The sequence below is a fragment of the Balaenoptera borealis genome (genome assembly GCF_965194805.1).
Source record: "Balaenoptera borealis genome assembly, chromosome: 16".
Taxonomy (NCBI): Eukaryota; Metazoa; Chordata; class Mammalia; order Artiodactyla; family Balaenopteridae; genus Balaenoptera; species Balaenoptera borealis.
The window spans coordinates 31205107-31219498 of record NC_138872.1 but is presented as its reverse complement, the minus strand read 5'-3'; the positions used below and the strand labels follow the sequence as shown (position 1 = coordinate 31219498).

Here is a 14392-nt window from a genome sequence, read left to right as displayed (position 1 = left end):
CCTTGAATCTGTAGATTGCTTTGGGTAGTATAGTCATTTTCACAATGTTGATTCTTCCAGTCCAAGAACATGGTATATCTCTCAATCTGTATCATCTTTAATTTCTTTCATCAGTGTCTTATAGTTTTCTGCATACAGGTCTTTTGTCTCCTTAGGTAGACAAAAGCTAGGTATTTTATTATTTTTGTTGCAGTGGTAAATGGCAGTGTTTCCTTAATTTCTCTTTCAGATTTTTCATCATTAGTGTATAGGAATGCAAGAGATTTCTGTGCATTAATTTTGTATCCTGCTACTTTACCAAATTCATTGATTAGCTCTTGTAGTTTTCTGTTAGTATCTTTAGGATTCTCTATGTCTAGTATCATGTCATCTGCAAACAGTGACAGCTTTACTTCTTCTTTTCCAATTTGGATTCCTTTTGTTTCTTTTTCTTCTCTGATTTCTGTGGCTAAAACTTCCAAAACTATGTTGAATAATAGTGGTGAGAGTGGACAACCCTGTCTTGTTCCTGATCTTAGAGGAAATGGTTTCAGTTTTTCACCATTGAGAACGATGTTGGCTGTGGGTTTGTCATATATGGCCTTTATTATGTTCAGGTATGTTCCCTCTATGCCCACTTTCTGGAGGATTTTTATCATAAATGGGTGTTAAATTTTGTCAAAAGCTTTTTCTGCATCTGTTGAGATGATCATATGGTTTTTATTCAATTTGTTAATATGGTTTATCACATTGATTGATTTGCATATATTGAAGAATCCTTGCATTCCTGGGATAAATCCCACTTGATCATGGTGTATGATCCTTTTAATGTGCTGTTGGATTCTGTTTGCTAGTATTTTTATAATTGTTGTATCTTCTTCTTGGATTGATCCCTTGATCATTATGTACTGTCCTTCCTTCTCTCTTGCAACATTCTTTATTTTAATATCTATTTTACCTGATATGAGTATTGCTACTCCAGCTTTCTTTTGATTTCCTTTTGCATTGAATATCTTTTTCCATCCCCTCACTTTCAGTCTGTATGTGTCTTTAGGTCTGAAGTGGGTCTCTTGTAGACAGCATATATACAGGTCTTGTTTTTGTATCCATTCAGCCAGTCTGTGTCTTTTGGTTGGAGCGTTTAATCCATTTACATTTAAGGTAGTTATCGATATGTATGTTCCTAATACCATTTTAATTGTTTTGGGTTTGTTATTGTAGGTCTTTTCCTTCTCTTGAGTTTCCTGCCTAAAGAAGTTCCTTTAGCATTTGTTTTAAAGCTGGCTTGATGGTGCTGAATTCTCTTAGCTTTTGCTTGTCTGTAAAGGTTTTAATTTCTCTGTCGAATCTGAATGAGATCCTTGCTGTGTAGAGTAATCTTGGTTGGAGGTTTTTCCCTTTCATCACTTTAAATATGTCCTGCCACCCCCTTCTGGCTTGCAGAGTTTGTGCTGCAAGATCAGCTGTTAACCTTTTGGGGATTCCCTTGTATGTTATTTGTTGCTTTTCTCTTGCTGCTTTTAATATTTTTTCTTTGTATTTAATTTTTGATAGTTTGATTAATATGTGTCTTGGCGTGTTTCTCTTTGGATTTATCCTGTATGGGACTCTCTGCACTTCCTGGACTTGATTGACTATTTCCTTTACCATATTAGGGATGTTTTCAACTATAATCTCTTCAAATATTTTCTCAGTCCCTTTCTTTTTCTCTTCTTCTTCTGGGACCCCTATAATTCGAATGTTGGTGTGTTTAATGTTGTCCCAGAGGTCTCTGAGACTCCTCAATTCTTTTCATTCTTTTTTCTTTATTCTGCTCTGCAGTAGTTATTTTCACTATTTTATCTTCCAGGTCACTTATCCATTCTTCTGCCTCAGTTATTCTGCTATTGATTCCTTCTAGAGAATTTTTAATTTCATTTATTGTGTTGTTCATCATTGTTTGCTCTTTAGTTCTTCTAGGTCCTTGTTAATCATTTCTTGTATTTTCTCCATTCTATTTCCAAGATTTTGGATCATCTTTACTATCATTACTCTGAATTCTTTTTCAGGTAGACTGCCTATTTCCTTTTCATTTGTTTGGTCTGGTGGGTTTTTACCTTGCTCCTTCCACTGCTGTGTGTTTCTCTGTCTTCTCATTTTTCTTACCTTACTGTGTTTGGGGTCTCCTTTTCGCAGCCTGCATGTTCTTAGTTCCCGTTGTTTTTGGTGTCTGCCCCCAGTGACTAAGGTTGTTTCAGTGGGTTGTGTAGGCTTTCTGGTGGAGGAGACTGGTGCCTGTGTTCTGGTGGTTGAGGCTGGATCTTGTCTTTCTGGGTGGCAGGTCCACGTCCGGTGGTGTGTCCTGGGGTGTTTGTGACCTTATTATGATTTTAGGCAGCCTCTCTGCTAATGGGTGGGGTTGTGTTCCTGTCTTGCTAGTTGTTCAGCATAGGGTGTCCAGCACTGTAGCTTGCTGGTCATTGAGTGGAGCTGGGTCTTAGCGTTGAGATGGAGATCTCTGGGAGAGCTTTTGCCATTTGATATTACATGGAGCCAGGAGGTCTCTGTTGGACCAATGTCCTGAACTTGGTTCTCCCAACTCAGAGGCACAAGCCTGACACCTGGCTGGAGCACGAAGACCCTGTCAGCCACACAGCTCAGAAGAAATAGAGACAAAGAAAGGAAGAAGGAAAGGAAGGAAGGGAGGGAGGGAGGGAGGGAGGAAGGAAGAAGGAAGGAAGGATGGAGGGAAAGGTAATAATAAAATAAAATAAAATAGCATTATTAAAATTAAAAAATAATTTTAAAAAATTAAAAAGTAATAAGAAAGAAGAGAGCAACCAAACCGAAAAACAAATCTACCAATGATAACAAGTGCTAAAAACTCTACAGAATAAAAACAGACAGACAGAACCCTAGGACAAATGGTAAAAGCAAAGCTATACAGACAAGATCACACAAAGAAGAATACACATACAAACTCACAAAAAGAGAAAAAGGAAAAAATATATATATATATCTGTATATATTAAAAAAAAGGAAGAGAGCAACCAAATCAATAAACAAATCTACCAGTGATAATAAAGGCTAAATACTAAACTAAGATAAATATAAATCCAGAAAGAGATTAGATGCAGAAAGCAAACCCCAAGTCTACAGTTGCTCCCAAAATCCATTGCCTCAATTTTGGGATGATTCATTGTCTATTCAGGTATTCCAGAGATGCAGGGTACATCAAGTTGATTGTGGAAATATAATCCGCTGCTCCTGAGGCTGCTGGGAGAGATTTCCCTTTCTCTTCTTTGTTCGCACAGCTCCTGGGGTTCAGCTTTGGATTTGGCCCTGCCTCTGCGTGTAGGTCGCCTACAGGACGGGGTTAAAGTAGCAGCTGATTAGGGGGCGCTGGCTCACTCAGGCCAGGGGATGGGAGGGGTATGGTATGCAGGGTGAGCCTGCGGCGGCAGAGGCTGGCATGACGTTGCGACAGCCTGAGCCGTGCTGTGTGTTCTCCTGGGGAAGTTGTCCCTGGATCACGGAACCCTGGCAGTGGCGGGCTGCACAAGCTCCCGGGAGGGGAGGTGTGGATAGTGACCTGTGCTTGCACACAGGCTTCTTGGTGGCTGCAGCAGCAGCCTTAGCGTTTCATGCCCGTCTCTGGTGTCCGCTCTGATAGCCGCAGCTTGCGCCCGTCTCTGGAGCTCGTTTAGGCGGTGCTCTGAATCCCCTCTCCTCGTGCACCCCAAAGGAATGGTCTCTTGCCTCTTAGGCAGTTCCAGACTTTTTCCTGGACTCCCTCCCGGCTAGCTGTGGTGCACTAGCCCCCTTCAGGCTGTGTTCACGCAGCCAACTCCAGTCCTCTCTCTGGGATCTGACCTCCGAAGCCCGAGCCTCAGCTCCCGGCCCCCACCCATCCCAGCAGGTGAGCAGACAAGCCTCTCAGGCTGGTGAGTGCTGGTCGGCACCAATCCTCTGTGCGGGAATCTCTCCACTTTGCCCTCTGCACCGCTATTGCTGCGCTCTCCTCCATGGCTCCGAAGCCTCCCCCCGCCACCCCGTCTCCGCCAGTGAAGGAGCTTTCTAGTGTGTGGAAACTTTTCCTCCTTCACAGCTCCCTCCCAGGGGTGCAGGTCCTGTCCCTATTCTTTTGTCTCTGTTTTTTCTTTTTTCCTTTGCCCTACCCAGGTATGTGGGGAGTTTCTTGCCTTTTGGGAAGTCAGCTCTTCTGCCAGCATTCAGTAGGTGTTCTGTAGGAGTTGTTCCACATGTAGATGTATTTCTGATGTATTTGTGGAAAGGAAGGTGATCTCCACGTCTTACTCCTCCGCCATCTTGAAGGTCTCTCATAAGGAAAGGTTTTGATTTGATAAATCTTTTTTTCTTTTTTAATAGAACTAAGGGTAAAACTTTTAAAAATAAGTTGGACATTAGAAAGTTCCCAAATTTGTTAATGTGCCCAGTTCTCTTTTTTTTGGCCTCACTGTGCAGCTTGTGGGATCTTAGTTCCCCGACCAGGGATTGAACCTGGGCCCACGGCAGTGAAAGAGCTGAGTCCTAAACACTAAACCACCAGGGAATTCCCATTAATGTGCCCAGTTCTAACTGTGTGTTTCCCAAGTTTGCTTTTAGAAACCCAGAGTGCATCCCTCTATATACACATAATTTTGAAATGGTTGTTAAGTTCCTGGATCTAACATAGGGCAGGCCACAGCAGCCTATTTTTATTATAGGTGAACCTTGAAGAAAGGCCTTGCATGTTTTCTTAGATCAGACTCCCAAGACAATAGAAATAAAAGCAAAAATAAACAAATGGGACCTAATCAAACTTATAAGCTTTTGCACAGCAAAGAAAACCATAAACAAAATGAAGACAACCTAACGGAATGGGAGAAAATACTTACAAACTATGCAACCAACAAGGGCTTAAGTTCCAAAATATACAAACAGTTCATGCAACTCAATATCAGAAACACAAACAACCCAATCAAAAAATGGGCAGAAGACCTAAACAGACATTTCTCCAAAGAAGATATACAGATGGCCCACAAGCACATGAAAAAATGTTCAGCATCACTGATTATTAGAGAAATACAAATCAAAAGTACAGTGAGGTATCTCCTCTCAGCGGTCAGACTAGCCATCATTAAAAAGTCTACAGAGACTTCCCTGGTGGTCCAGTGGTTAAGAATCCACCTTCCAATGCAAGGGACGTGGGTTTGATCCCTGGTTGGGGAGCTAAGATCTCACATGCCGCAGGGCAACTAAGCCCGCATGCCACAACTACAGAGCCCACGTGCTGTAGAGCTCGCACGGCCCAACTAGAGAGAAGCTCATGTGCCGCAGTGAAGAGCCCACGTGCCACAACAAAAGAGCCCATGTGCTGCAACTAAGACCCGATGCAGCCAAAAATAAATAAATAAATATTTTTTAAAAAATAAAAAGTCTACAAATAACAAACGCTGGAGAGGTTGTGGAGAAAAGAGGATCCGCCTACACTGTTGGCCAGAATGTAAATTGGTGCAGGCACTATGAGAAACAGTATGGAGGGTCCTCAAAAAACTAAAAATAGAACTACTGTATGATCCAGCAATCCCACTCCTGAGCATATGTCTGGAGAAAACTCTAATTCAAAAAGATACATGCACCCCAGTGTTCATTGCAGCACTATTTACAATAGCCAAGACATGGAACCAACCTAAATGTCCATCGACAGAGGAATGGATAAAGAAGATGTGGTACATATATACAGTGGAATACTACTCAGCCATAAAAAAGGAGTGAAATAATGCCATTTTCAGCAATGTGGATGGACCTAGAGATTATCATACTAAGTGAAGTAAGCCAGAAAGAGAAAGACAAATCCCATATGATGTTACTTATATGTGGAATCTAAAATATGATACAAATGAATTTATTTACAAAACAACAGACTCACAGGCACAGAAAACAAACGTATGGTTACCCAAGGAGAAAGGGGGTGAGGGAGGGATAAATTAGGAGTTTGGAACAAGCAGATAAAAACTACTATGTATAAAATAGATAAACAAGAAGGTCCTACTGTATAACACAGGGAACTATATTTAATATCCTATAATAAACCATAATGGAAAAGAATATGAAAAAGTATATATATGTATATATTTATATATATATATATATACTTATACAGAAGATAGAAGTGGAAAAGGAAAAAAAAGAATTTTCTCCTTTTTTCTGGGAAAATTCCAAACCTAGGCAGAATTCTGAAGTGAGCATGTCATGTGAGACTTCTCCCCTTCTCTGAACACATTTTTCTTGTTTCTTTCTTTACTACAGACCTGGCACCCAGTGCATTGTTGAATTAGACTGAAGTGCACAGTGGTGTGTGTGATGTAATGTGGCCAACAACCTCTTCCAGTAGATGATGCTAACCAGGAAGGGAGATGAATTTGCCCTGTCAGGCCTCTTCTTGGTGTGTTCTGTATGGACTGCCTCCCTCCTAGAGTAAATACATCAACTTAAAAGAGGAACATAGAGGACTGCAGATGAAAAAAGAGACAGTAATGTACATGCTGTGAGCATTTGCAGGCAGCATCACGTAGATAATGTAAGAGCAGAAGTCACGTTTTAAGAGATCTGAAAAGTATTCCAGAGAAGTTGGATGAAGTAACAAAATAAAGCATAAAGCTCTAAGAAAGAGGGAAATAATGCTAAAAATACAAAAATGGGTGATAAGTTGAGAATTCACAAAATATACTTGAGGAAAAGAAAAAAATTTTAATAGAGAATGAAATAAAAAGCCGGATAAATGAATGAGAATGTTTAAACAGGTTCCAGGTATTGATCATGTTATGTGTATGTTAGTTATACATGTTTCCTATGAACAGATGTATAGGACAATAGACACAGAGGGTTTTTTCCATGATTATATGAAAGTAAAAGGTGAAAATAAAAAAAGAACAATGGTGTGAATGAAAGAGGCTGTGTGTATCCACTTGCTTTATCTTCCCTCCTGGCTTAATGTAGGAACCCACCTGGGCTAGGCTGCAAGCTTGGACTTGTGTTTCCTTGCCCCAAGAAGACTGGCACATATCAGCAGATGCCTCACCATAAAAGGGGCTTCACCACTCCAGTCTTTGTTTTATATATATACAAATTTGTTTATTTATTTTTGGCTGTGTTGAGTCTTCGTTGCTGCACGCAGGCTTTCTCTAGTTTTGTAGCGAGTGGGGGCTGCTCTTCGTTGCGGTGCACAGGCTTCTCATTGTGGTGGCTTCTCTTGTGGCAGAGCATGGGCTCTAGGTGTGCAGGCTTCAGTAGTTTTGGTGCATGGGCTCAGTAGTTGTGGCTCGCGGGCTCTAGAACGCAGGCTCAGTAGTTGTGGTGCATGGGCTTAGTTGCTCTGCAGCATGTGGGATCTTCCCAAACCAGGGCTCGAACCTGTGTCCCCTGCATTGGCAGACGGATTCTTAACCACTGAGCCACCAGGGGAGTCCCACCACTCCAGCCTTGAGCACCTTGGAGTTCCTGCTTTCCCTTAGATTTTGACTGGGGCAAAATATGGTGAGTGAATCAAGCTACACGTTTCCTCTGCTGAAGGCTTTAAAAATATAATAGGTAGAAAGTGTTCCACTGAAGAAAGACTTAAAAATGGAAAGGAACACCCAGGACATGGTGAAATGTTCTTCCATGAAAACAATAACAACACCTAAATAGGATAACCAGGAATTTTGTGTAGAAAGAAGTATCCAAAAATTAACCATAAAATTGATATATTCAAAGATGAAGTTAATGATCTTTAGGAGACACCAGTTGTAGATAATAGAATAACTAGGACAAGCTAGGAATATAACGTGAATTTATATAGCTGTTTGTTAAGAGTCTCTCACCTACTGAGAGACTAAAAGCTAAACACAAAAGAGTACATACTGTGTGATTCCATTTGAATATGAAATTCTAGAATAAGGAAGATAAATCTGTAATGATGGAAATCAGATCTGTGGTTAGGAGTGGTGATTAACTGCAAACGGGTACAGGGAATTCTCTGGGGATAAAGAAATGTTCTGTATCTTGATTAGGATGGTGGTAACAAGGGTATATTCATTTGTCCAAACTCTTTGACCTATACACATGGGTGCATTTTTAATGTAAATTTATGTCTCAGTTTTTTAAAAAAGATTAACAAAGTGTAAGATAATTTTTTCTTAGAAAGTTTTTCTTGGATGTCTTGTATTTATAAGAAATATATGGTTTTTAATGGTTTGTGAACCACAAATTATAAAACACAGCAGTCTAATTACTGGTGTCTCTTTTTCTGAGCATTTTTGAAGCAAAAGTAGAATACTAACTACTGTGAAGATGCTGATGTATTGTCCAGGGAGCAGGAACTGGTCTAAGAAGAATGAGGCCACCAAACACACTTCAAGAAACACTGCTGCGGGCTTCCCTGGTGGTGCAGTGGTTGAGAATCTGCCTGCCAATGCAGGGGACACGGGTTCGAGCCCTGGTCTGGGAAGATCCCACATGCCGCGGAGCAACTGGGCCCGTGAGCCACAACTACTGAGCCTGCGCGTCTGGAGCCTGTGCTCCGCAACAAGAGAGGCCACGATAATGAGAGGCCTGCGCACCGCGATGAAGAGTGGCCCCCGCTTGCCACAACTAGAGAAAGCCCTCGCACAGAAACGAAGACCCAACACAGCCATAAATAAATAAAAATAAAATAAATTTAAAAAAAAAAAAAAAAAAAAAAAAGAAACACTGCTGCATGGTTAAGGATCCACCTGCCAATGCAGGGGACACAGGTTCGATCCCTGGTCTGGGAAGATCCCACATGCCACAGAGCAACTAAGCCTGTGTGCCACAACTACTGAGCCTGCATTCTAGAGCCCGTGAGCCACAACTACTGAGCCTGTGTGCCACAACTACTGAAGCCCGCGTGCCTAAAGCCTGTGCTGTGCAACAAGAGAAGCCACTGCAAAGAGAAGCCCACGCACCACAACGAAGAGTAGCCCTTGCTCGCAAGAACTAGAGAAAGCCCGCACGCAGCAACGAAGGCCCAATGCAGCCAAAAAAATAAACAAATACATTAAAATAAATAAATTTATTTTTAAAAAAAAAGAAACACTGCTGCAGCCCATCTAACTGTGGTGTATTGTGTGAAGCTCTGGTCCTCTGTGGGGCCAAATCTCTATCCCTTTTGTATCTTGGTGAAAAATCCCATTGCTGATAAAAAAAAAAAAAAAAAAAAAAAAAAACTCAGATATTTGTCTTTTTCTTTCTTTTTTTAAAAAATAAACTGATTATGATTAAAAATCTTCCAACAAACAAAAGCCCAGGACCAGATGGCTTCACAGGCGAATTCTATCAAACATTTAGAGAAGAGCTAACACCTATCCTTCTCAAACTCTTCCAAAATATTGCAGAGGGAGGAACACTCCCAAACTCATTCTACGAGGCCACCATCACCCTGATACCAAAACCAGACAAAGATGTCACAAAGAAATAAAACTACAGGCCAATATCACTGATGAACATAGATGCAAAAATCCTCAACAAAATAACAGCAAACAGAATCCAACAGCACATTAAAAGGATCAAGTGGGGTTTATTCCAGGAATGCAAGGATTCTTCAATATACGCAAATCAATCAACGTGATACATCATATTAACAAATTGAAGGAGAAAAACCATATGATCATCTCAATAGATGCAGAGAAAGCTTTTGACAAAATCAACACCCATTTATGATAAAAGCCCTGCAGAAAGTAGGCATACAGGGAACTTTCCTCAACATAATAAAGGCCATATATGACAAACCCACAGCCAACATTGTCGTCAATGGTGAAAAACTGAAACCATTTCCACTAAGATCAGGAACAAGACAAGGTTGCCCACTCTCACCACTATTATTCAACATAGTTTGGGAAGTGTTAGCCACAGCAATCAGAGAAGAAAAAGAAATAAAAGGAATCCAAATCGGAAAAGAAGAAGTAAAGCTGTCACTGTTTGCAGATGACATGATACTATACATAGAGAATCCTAAAGATGCCACCAGAAAACTACTAGAGCTAATCAATGAATTTGGTAAAGTAGCAGGATACAAAATTAATGCACAGAAATCTCTTGCATTCCTATACACTAATGATGAAAAATCTGAAAGTGAAATTAAGAAATCACTCCCGTTTACCATTGCAACAAAAAGAAAATATCTAGGAATAAACCTACCTAAGGAGACAAAAGACCTGTATGCAGAAAATTATAAGACACTGATGAAAGAAATTAAAGATGATACAAGTAGATGGAGAGATATACCGTGTTCTTGGATTGGAAGAATCAACATTGTGAAAATGACTCTACTACCCAAAGCAATCTACAGATTCAATGCAATCCCTATCAAACGACCACTGGCATTTTTCACAGAACTAGAACAAAAAATTTCACAATTTGTATGGAAACACAAAAGACCCCGAATAGCCAAAGCAATCTTGAGAACGAAAAATGGAGCTGGAGGAATCAGGCTCCCTGACTTCAGTCTATATTACAAAGCTACAGTAATCAAGACAGTTTGGTACTGGCACAAAAACAGAAAAATAGATCAATGGAACAGGATAGAAAGCCCAGAGATAAACCCATGCACATATGGTCACCTTATCTTTGATAAAGGAGGCAAGCATATACAGTGGAGAAAAGACAGCCTCTTCAGTAAGTGGTGCTGGGAAAACTGGGCAGGTACATGTAAAAGTATGAAATTAGAACACTCCCTAACACCATACACAAACATAAGCTCAAAATGGATTAAAGACCTAAATGTAAGGCCAGACACTATCAAACTCTTAGAGGAAAACATAGGCAGAACACCCTATGACATAAATCACAGCAAGATCCTTTTTGACCCAGCTCCTAGAGAAATGGAAATAAAAACACAAATAAACAAATGGGACCTAATGAAACTTAAAAGCTTTTGCACAGCAAAGGAAACCATAAACAAGACCAAAAGACAACCCTCAGAATGGGAGAAAATATTTACAAATGAAGCAACTGACAAAGGATTAATCTCCAAGATTTACAAGCAGCTCATGCAGCTCAATAACAAAAAAACAAACAACCCAATCCAAAAATGGGCAGAAGACCTAAGTAGACATTTCTCCAAAGAAGATATACAGATTGCCAACAGACACATGAAAGAATGCTCAACATCATTAATCATTAGAGAGATGCAAATCAAAACTACAATGAGATATCATCTCACACCGGTCAGAATGGCCATCATCAAAAAATCTAGAAACAATAAATGCTGGAGAGGGTGTGGAGAAAAGGGAACCCTCTTGCACTGTTGGTGGGAATGTAAATTGATACAGCCACTATGGAGAACAGTATGGAGGTTCCTTAAAAAATAAAAATAGAACTACCATACGACCCAGCAATCCCACTACTGGGCATATACCCTGAGAAAACCGTAATTCAAAAAGAGTCATGTACCAAAATGTTCATTGCAGCTCTATTTACAATAGCCAGGACATGGAAGCAACCTAAGTGTCCATCATCGGATGAATGGATAAAGAAGATGTGGCACCTATATACAATGGAATATTACTCAGCCATAAAAAGAAACGAAATGGAGGTATTTGTAGTGAGGTGGATGGAGTTAGAGTCTGTCATACAGAGCGAAGTAAGTCAGAAAGAGAAAAACAAATACAGTATGCTAACACATATATATGGAATCTAAGGGGGAAAAAAAAGGTCATGAAGAACCTAGTGGCAAGATGGGAATAAAGACACAGACCTACTAGAGAATGGACTTGAGGATATGAGGAGGGGGAGGGGTAAGATGTGACAGGGTGAGAGAGTGGCATGGACATATATACACTATCAAATGTAAAATAGATAGCTAATGGGAAGGAGCCGCATAGCACAGGGAGATCAGCTCGGTGCTTTGTGACCACCTAGAGGGAAGGGATAGGGAGGGTGGGAGGGAGGGAGACGCAAGAGGGAAGAGATATGGGAACATATGTATATGTATAACTGATTCACTTTGTTATAAAGCAGAAACTAACACACCATTGTAAAGCAATTATACTCCAATAAAGATGTTAAAAAAATAAAAAAATAAACTGATTAGTTTGAAATTTAGGCTGAGATTAGAGATTTCAGGACCTATGGAATTACATAAAGAGGAAAATGGTTTTCACGTGAATGAAGTCAGAAATGCCAAGTAAGATCCAACAGTGCACTGTATGTTCTATTTCTTCTCTTCATTCCCACAAAGAGCAATTACTAAATAACTTTTACATTTGTAATACCTAAATAGCAAAGAATTCTTATTATGATGATGTTGAATGGTAGGTTTCTTTTTAAAGATTGTCTCACTTTAAAAGATTATTCATACTCATGCTGAAAAGATATTATAATGAAAATATTATAAAATTAATATATCACTAGACCAGGATTAATATCTTGGAATAATACACCATCTACTTAGACTGTTGGGACAACATATCAGTTGTAGCTAAGCAATTCCATTTACCAAAAGACAGGGGGGAAATTCCTAAAATGTGTTCTGCATCAGCATATCCCCTGCCAACTCCCATTCTTCTGGTAATTGGTTGTAAGGCCCTAACAAGAAGGGTGGACTCACAGGAAAGTTGTCAGCAGCCAGACCCCAGGAACACTGAGGCAGATGTCTCTTCCTTCTGATGACAGTGCTACCTCTAATACTCCATGCCTGTGTCTCTGTTCAGAATTCCCCCAGAGTTTGTTGGTGGTGCCACCCAGTACAAGGACCCCTACAGCGTAGCATTCTCACACCACTGGCTCACTCCCAGCTGGCCTATATTGATAGTTGCCTTTGGCCAAGATAGGTTTCCTGCCTCTGGTGGCCAGGTTGGCAGGTCACTTGACACAAAGCTTGGCAGTGTGTGCAGAGGAGCTCCCTGAGGAAGGAGCATTTGGTTTTGTAGAATCCTCTAGAGAGACTTGATCTTTGCTAGGGCATCTTTTATGTTATCTACTACTTTTTTTAATGTCATCCCTCTCCCTGACCCCTCGCCAAAATGCACACACACACACACACACACATTATAGCCTTAGTATTTTGCCCTAACTCTTAGAGTTTTCAGACACTTCAGTATCTATCATCTCATTTTATCCTTCCAAGAATCCCTTGAAGTTGATAGGATAAGCATTGTCCCATTGATAATGGGACAGATGGACCAAGTATTGACATCTAGCTAGTGACATCCTGGGAACAACACAGAAAGTTGCTGACTGCAAACCAGTCCCTTTTTCCACCATAAAAGTTTCTGTTTGCCTATTTCTTCTCTATTAGCCCTCCCAGGATGTACATTTAATCTCTTATTTCCTAAGGTGAGAGTTACTTTACCAAGACAAATTTGTCCGGTGAGGGGTATTTCTAAAGGACTGAAGGATAGTCATCTAAGTCTTGACTGTAGGAAGAGTCATTAAGTGAAGCCCTGTCAGCAGTATGGAAGAGTTAAGTTTTGGCAGCTGTAATTTTCTTATAGCTGTACAATATATGTGCTAGATATATTTAGTAAAGTACTGCTTAACTCCTTCCTTCTCTTCCAAGAAGATCTGAGTGTAAGAAAAAGGAAATTATATATTTGAATAAAAGCACTTGCAGAAAATGGTTGAATGTTCAAAACTAAATATTATCCATTATTTATGTTTGGAATTTCTTAGGAGTTTCCATAGGATGAAGTAGGTCTTTACAGTTCCTGGTATAAGTTATTAGAAGTTGGAAATTAAAGTAATGATAACACTGAGGCTTCAGATACAACCAGTCAGTATCTCAATGTTGTCTATAATATAAATATACTCTTCCAACAAGGACATGAAAGATCTGCAAACACATTTGTAATGTACCTTGTATAAATAAAAGTAGAAGCATTTTGTTTGGAGGAGTTTTGTTTAGTTTTGTTTTGATTTTGGCAGTAGTCATAGTTGTAATCCAGTTACCATTATGTGGTCTTGATAATCAAGACTGGCAGTTGCTCTTTATTTTGTAATGAATCAAAACGACAAGGAAAGTTCAAGCATGACGGTATGATGAGCCACTTTATCACTATAGCTCATCACCTAAAGAAGGGGGCAACCTCCATTCATGGAATTTTAACTGTGTAGTGATCAGTAGGTAGTAGCAATCTAATCGACAAAAATAGTCCCCTTTTTAGTGTTTAAACAATATTTGCTGTTTTTTTATTATAAAGACTAGAGCATATGGGCTGAGGTCACTGGCTTTGGAGTTGGAGAGGCCTTGACTCCCATACATACTTGGTCAGTCATGGCTATGTGACCAAAACTCTTAAGTTTTGGTTTCCTTATCTATAAGATGGGGGAGATGTTATGGTACCTATAGAAATTTTATGTAAGAATTAAATAAAATAAAGCCGGTAAAATGCTTAGAATAAGGCCTGATTTTTTTTTTTTTTTTTTTGGCCGC

General features: G+C 39.9%; 1 protein-coding gene and 1 pseudogene across 7 annotated transcripts in view; one reads left to right on the top strand and one right to left on the bottom strand.

The window, feature by feature from the left end:
- Nucleotides 1–14392, top strand: part of RNF24 (ring finger protein 24) — a 139368-nt gene that overhangs the window by 76802 nt on the left and 48174 nt on the right. The window lies entirely within an intron of this gene.
- Nucleotides 1–14392, bottom strand: part of LOC309612857 (histone RNA hairpin-binding protein pseudogene) — a 36208-nt pseudogene extending 21816 nt beyond the window's left edge. The window contains exon 1 of the transcript in view: nt 1–14392. This exon is cut by the window's left edge and continues 21816 nt beyond it. The product of the transcript in view is annotated as a histone RNA hairpin-binding protein pseudogene (transcript).